This window comes from Anomaloglossus baeobatrachus, chromosome 5 (assembly GCF_048569485.1).
Source record: "Anomaloglossus baeobatrachus isolate aAnoBae1 chromosome 5, aAnoBae1.hap1, whole genome shotgun sequence".
Lineage (NCBI taxonomy): Eukaryota > Metazoa > Chordata > Amphibia > Anura > Aromobatidae > Anomaloglossus > Anomaloglossus baeobatrachus.
Window position 1 is genome coordinate 397,773,656 of NC_134357.1, and position 6,813 is coordinate 397,780,468.

The 6,813-nt window shown below is 41.7% G+C and overlaps 1 protein-coding gene across 1 annotated transcript in view; it reads right to left on the reverse strand.

The window, feature by feature from the left end:
* The window catches only part of KRT222 (keratin 222), a 119,622-nt gene extending 119,349 nt beyond the window's left edge, over nucleotides 1-273 (reverse strand). Inside the window, exon 1 of the mRNA XM_075350163.1 lies at nucleotides 122-273. The gene's annotated coding sequence lies outside the window, so the exon portion shown is untranslated. The remainder of the gene's footprint in view (nucleotides 1-121) is intronic.
* Nucleotides 274-6,813: the final 6,540 nt, after the last annotated feature.

Consider the following 6,813-nt stretch of genomic DNA (forward strand, 5'->3'; position numbering starts at 1 on the left):
TGTGCATGTAGACCTAGTATAACCTGGTAGGATAGACGTCTGTTTATTTAATGACCTGCCCTTTTTTGTTCTCCAACTCTCAACTCTCAAGTACAGCACCTTCCAAAGTAATGGTACTTACAGATCTGGTGATAAATGTCCTGGGATTGTTGATTTGTCTACCTCTCTGTCATCATGGTGTCTTCAAGCAAAATAAGATTCAGCAAATCACTATAGAGATAAGCATATACCTCGGAGATCTGCCACGATGGACCTGAAGGAAAGTTTACTTTTCCTCCGATTGCAGCTTGTCAGAAATCTTCCTTTCCCTGAGAATGTTGTTCGTCAAGTTTCTAACCAGTTCTAGATCCCCCTTCAGGTATTGGTAGATTGACAACAAACAGTACTGAAGTATACAGCAGAGCCAATACAAGCAGATAGATATATTTTATTCTGAGGGGTAGGTTCAAGATCATGGACCTTGGTGTACAGCTATATCTGTGACCACCACCAGAAATGGCATTACTGTTGCCTGAATATGATGTTGTGGTGTTGTGTTGGGTTAATATACAATATAATACTAATAAAGCAAGGTTGGGCAACCAGTAGCTCGGGGGCCATATGCGGCCCTCAGTGCCTTGCTGTGCGGCCCTCAACTATGTGGTCAGAGACATGCCTGAGCCTGACAGTGTCTGGGGGCTGCAAATATGTATTTTCCATGTTAGGGAGTAGAGTAGTGTCAATTAGCACAGTAGATATGGGTGACTATAAATTGTGCACTGTGTAGCCATGTCTGTGATCATGTCATCATCTACAGTTGAAACGAGAAGTTTACATACACAATCTTAAAAGACCCATCTGCTGGTTTTTCTCACTATCTGAATGAAATGACATGGAATCAGAATAAACCTATCCTGTTTTAGGTCAATTAGGAACCAAAATTATTTAAATTTGCCAAATGCCAGAATAATGAGAGAGAGAGAGAGAGAGAGAGAGAGAGAAAGAAAGAATGAATGTTTTAAGGCATTTTTATTATTTTCTGCAAAGTCAAAAATGTACATACACTAAGAGTACTATGGCTTTAAACAATATGGGACAGCCCATATGATGATGTCATGTCTTTGGAAGCGTCTGATAGGTTTATTGGCAACATCTGAGGTAATTAGAGACACACCTGTGGATGTATTTTAATGCACACCTGAAACACACTGATTGTTTGTGTAGCATCATGGGAAAGTCAAAAGAAATCAGCCAAGATCTGACGAAAAGAATTGTGGACTTGCACAAGTCTGGTTCATCCTTGGGTGCAATTTTCAGTTACCTGAAGGTGCCTTGTTCATCTGTACAAACAATTATACACAAGTACAAACAAAATGGTAATATCCAGCCATCATACCGCTCAGGAAGAAGATGGGTTTTGTGTACCAGATATGAAGGTGCTTTGGTCAGACATATGCATATCAACCCACGAACAAAAGCAAAAGACCTTGTGAAGATGTTGGCGGAAGCTCGTAAGATTGTGTCATTATCCACAGTGAAATAAGCACTGTACTAATATGGGCTGAAAGGCCACTCTGCCGGTAAGAAGTCATTACTCCAAAAGAAATAGAAAAAAAGCCAGATTAATGTTTGCAATTGCATGCAGGAACAAAGACCTTAATTTTGGAGACATGTCCTGTGGTCTGACGAAGCTAAAATTGAACTGTTTGGCCATAATGACCATAATTACATTGGGAGGAAAAAGGGAGAACCTTTGAAGCCTAAAGGGGGCTTTACACGCTGCGACATCGCTAATGCGGAGTCGTTGGGGTCACAGAATTTGTGACGCACATCCGGCTGCATTAGCGATGCCGTTGCGTGTGACACCGATAAGCGATTTTGCATCGTTGCAAAAACGTGCAAAATCGCTAATCGGCGACATGGGGGTCCATTCTTAAAAATCGTTACTGCAGCAGTAACGAAGTTGTTCCTCGTTCCTGCGGCAGCACACATCGCTGCATGTGACGCCGCAGGAACAAGGAAGCTCCCCTTACCTGCCTCCCGGCTGCTATGCAGAAGGAAGGAGGTGGGCGGGATGTTACGTCCCGCTCATCTCCGCCCCTCTGCTGCTATTGGGCGGCGGTTCAGTGACGCTTCAGTGACGTCGCTGTGACGCCGCACGGACCGCCCCCTTAGAAAGGAGGCGGTTCGCCGGTCACAGCGACGTCGCTGGACAGGTAAGTATTTGTGACGGCTCTGGGCGATGTGCGGCACGGGCAGCGATATGCCCGTGTCGCGCAACAGATGGGGGCGGGTACCCACACTAGCGATATCGGGACCAATATCGCAGTGTGTAAAGTAGCCTTAAGAATACCATCCCAACTGTGAAACACAAGGGTGGCAACATTATGTTGTGGGTTTTTTTGCTGCAGGTGCAGGAGGAACAGGTGCCCTTCACAAAATAGATTGATTCATAAGGAAAGAAGATTATGTGGCAATACTGAAGCAACATTTCAAGACTTCAGCCATGAACTTAAAGCTTAGGCAGAAATGGGTCTCCTAAATGGACAATGACCAGAAGCATACTGCCAAACTGGTTACAAAGTGGCTTAAAAATATCAAAGTCATTTTTTTGGAGTGGCCATCACAAAGCGCTGATCCTGTTGATAATTTATGGGAAAAGCTGATAAGGAACATGCGTGCAAGGCGACCTATAAACATGGCTCAGTTACATCAGTTCTGTCAAAAGGAATGGGCACAAATTTCTACCAACTATTGTGAGAAGCTTGTGGAAGGATATCCAAAATGTTTGACTCAAGTCATACAGTTTAAGTGCAATGCTACCAAATACTAAATGTAAACTTTTGACTTTGCAGAAAGTAATAAAAAATCCTTAAACATTCTCTCTCTCTCTAATTATTTTGGCATTTGGCAAATATAAATATTTTGGCAATTCTAATTGACCTAAAATGGGAAAGGTTAAAGTGATTTCATGTCAGATAGTGAGAAAAACATGCAGATAGATCTTTTTAGATAGTGGATGTAAACTTCTGCTTTCAACATTATGTAAGGAGTAGACTAAGTACAGAAGTGACCATATATCATAGAATATTAGGTTTGGAATGGACCTCCTGGGTCATCTAGTCCAACCTCCTGCTCAAAGCAGGATTCACTAAATCATCCCAGACAGATGTCCGTCCAACCTCTTTTTAAAGACTTCCATTGAAGGAGAACTCACTACCTCTCGTGGCAGCCTGTTCCACTCATTGATCACCCTCACTGTCAAAAAGTTTTTTCTAATATCTAATCTGTGTCGCGTCCCCATCAGTTTCATCCCAATAAAATCATATATGAGTGACGCCATATTAATTGTAGTTTATAAAAGAAGGAAGACACATAAACTACAACAGAGATGATAAGAAGTTGTCTCCAAAGAAAGATGTGGTTAGCATGCCAGTGGATGCGGTGGAGTTCTCTCTCTGGAGAAATTTTGGAGTTTTTTTGTATCTATCTCCTTGTTTTTCTTCCCTCCCTTGTGTTGTATTAATGTTAGTAGTAAGACTAGTGCCTTGCTGGCCTGCTCACTAGCCAGGGCTAGTCTAAAGTCAGCCAGGTCCTAGGCATGTGATCGCGCAAGAGGGGAAGGATCCATCTAGGGATGTTAGGGAGTGCAAGGATCAGAGTGAGTGTGAGGTGGTGACCCCTCTCCCTATTTCCAGGCCTTCCTTTACATCTTCTCTGATGTACCCCTCCTGTTGTGCCGCATGCCCCATGTTCCCTCGTCCTTGAATGACAATGCTGCAGTTGATACCATTTGTATGAATGTCCTTTAATTGTGGTAGGCTAGAGAAACTTGGAGATATATTGATGATAACATGACAGCAAGATGCCCCATGTCTCTATGGGCTCTCTTATGAAACAGAATCGTGAGGCACCAGATTCTTTCCTGGAAGCTAATGCCAAATGCAACGACACAGTGAGTTATAGTTATAGTTATTACACAATTATGTAAATCCCTAACACAAGCATCAAAACATGTCTTTACATGGCTCTAAATATTTTTTTCTTGCATTTGCTACTTGAATATGAAGACTACAGGGTCTACTTGAATCATGCAATTCTGAAGATGACGGCACATTTTGACCTATAATGATCCTCTTAGTTTTGAGATTCTTGAAGTATGCAGCCTCCAGAGAGCTTGGAGTGGGCAAAGCGGCAGTTGTGGACTTCATATAGGTCCTCTCTGTATTACTCTCTGTGTCAATAGAAATGTGAGCTTGGTCCTATAGTAATGCATAACTGTGAGTAATTAGAGGTAAATGTAATGTGACAAGATACAGCAGTCATTGTTAAGGGTGGTTTCATGCTTTCCAGCACAAACTTTGTTTTTTTAGAAAAATAGCACTATAATTTTATTGCAGTTTTTTTTTACCCAAAGGCAGTTATCCAGCACGAAGGAAAAGTATAAAGTCATCCCTTTATATATCCTGTGCTTTTTGTATACACCCCTGCTTTTTTAAAAAATGTTACAGTGGGGAAAAAAAGTATTTAGTCAGCCACCAATTGTGCAAGTTCTCCCACTTAAAAAGATGAGCGAGGCCTGTAACTGACATCATAGGTAGACCACAACTATGAGAGACAAAATGAGAAAACAAATCCAGAAAATCACTTTGTCTGATTTGGCAAGATTTTTTTTTTTGCAAATTATGGTAGAAAAAAAGTATTTGGTCAATAACGAAAGTTCATCTCAATATTTTGTTATTTATCCTTTGTTGGCAATGACAGAGGTCAAATGTTTTCTGTAAGTCTCAATAAGGTTGGCACACACTGTTGGTGGTATGTTGGGCCATTCCTCCATGCAGATCTCCTCTAGAGCAGTGATGTTTTGGGCCTGTTGCTGGGCAACACAGAGTTTCAACTCACTCCAAAGGTTTTCTATGGGGTTGAAATCTGGAGACTGGCTAGGCTACTCCAGGACCTTCATATGCTTCTTACGAAGCCGCTCCTTTGTTCCCCTAGCGGTGTTTTTGGGATCATTATCATTCTGAAAGACCCAGCCATGTTTCATTTTTAATGCCCTTGCTGATGGAAGGAGGTTTGCACTTAAAATCTCACAATACATGGCCCCAATCATTCTTTCATGTACACGGATCTGTTGTCCTGTTCCCTTTGCAGAGAAACAGCCCCAAAGCATGATGTTGCCACCCCCATCCTTCACAGTAGGTATGGTGTTCTTTGGATGCAACTCAGTATTCTGTCTCCTCCAAACATGAAGAGTTGTGTTTCTACCAAACAGTTCAACTTTGGTTTCTTCAGACCATATGAAATTCTCCCAATACTCTTCTAGATAATCCAAATGCTCTCTTGCAAACTTCAGAGTCCCAGATCAAGGGAGATTATCAGTGGTCTTGTATGGCTTCCATTTTTTTATTACTGCTCCCACAATTGATTTATGACACCAAGCTGCTTGCCTATTGCAGATTCAGTCTTCCCAGCTTGGTGCAGGGCTACAATTTTGTTTCTGGTGTCCTTCGACAGCTCATTGGTCTTCACCATAATGGGGTTTGGCGTGTGACTGTTTGAGGTTGTGGACAGGTGTATTTTATACTGATAACACGTTCAAACAGGGGCCATAACTACAGGTAATGAGTGGAAGACAGAGGAGCCTCTTAAAGAAGTTACAGGTCTGTGAGAGCCAGAAACTTGCATGTTTTTAGATGATTAAATACTTATTTTCCACCATAATTTGCAAAATCAGACAAGATGATTTTCTGCATTTGTTTTCTCATTTTGTTTCTCATAGCTGTGGTCTACCTATGATGTCAATTACAGACCTCTCTCATCTTTTTAAGTGGGAGAACTTGCACAATTGGTGGCTGACTAAATACTTTTTTTCGCCACTGTATATGTAAAGGTCACCATACAACTATCAATCAAACACTCATAAGCTGCTGCCAGATAGAGATGAGCGAACGTTTGGAAGTTTGGTTCACCAGGTGTAGTTGAACCTTAAAAATGTTCATTTTCTGACCCCCGACTTGATCCGAACCTCAATGGAAATCAGTAATTGGGTATTTTGTGGCTCCACCTACATGCTGCCATCCATAAGCAGAACATGTCTGGGGACGGGTGGGCGAGGTTGTTGGTTTGTTTGTGTGTGCACACTACATCTGATCATGCTGATTTTTTCATAGTGCGAGCCATTCACACAGGGCTGAGCATCACTCATACCTAAGCACAGTGCACTCGTAACTCACTCAAACTTCGAACCCGAACTTTGTTTTTTTTTTGGGTAGTTGGTTCCCGAACCCGAACATTGAACATCGAACCTCAGGTTTGCTCATCTCTACTGCCAGACTGCTCTAATTGTTCAGTTGTAGAAATATAACGTGCCAATTCTTCTCATGACTTTGTTGGAGAGTCAGGAGACCCCCATAGACATTAGACAATTGGTTTGCCCCACTGAAATCTCTAGGTTTGCACCACTTTTCACAAATGTGTCTGAGGACCATAAGACTGTTTTGTTATCAACTGGTCTCCTTTTTAAACAAAAGCTTACAATTTGTAAAATAAAATGAAAGGGCACACTTAGCATAGAAGCAGACCACAGCACAGTAACCAGCTCATTTTGATAATTGAGGGATCTTTTCACAACATGTCCTATAACATTAAGAAACAAGGATGCGGGCAACTGACTGTGACGACATGGACTCTCATGGGTTAAAGTTTCTTAACATTCAGCCAGACAGGATGATAGATTGTTTATAGACTGGGATAAGTCCCTCATTGTTTTTACAAGACTCTTGTTGACTCATGTAATTGTGTTGTCCACTGAAAGCCAGACGTATTGTTTCT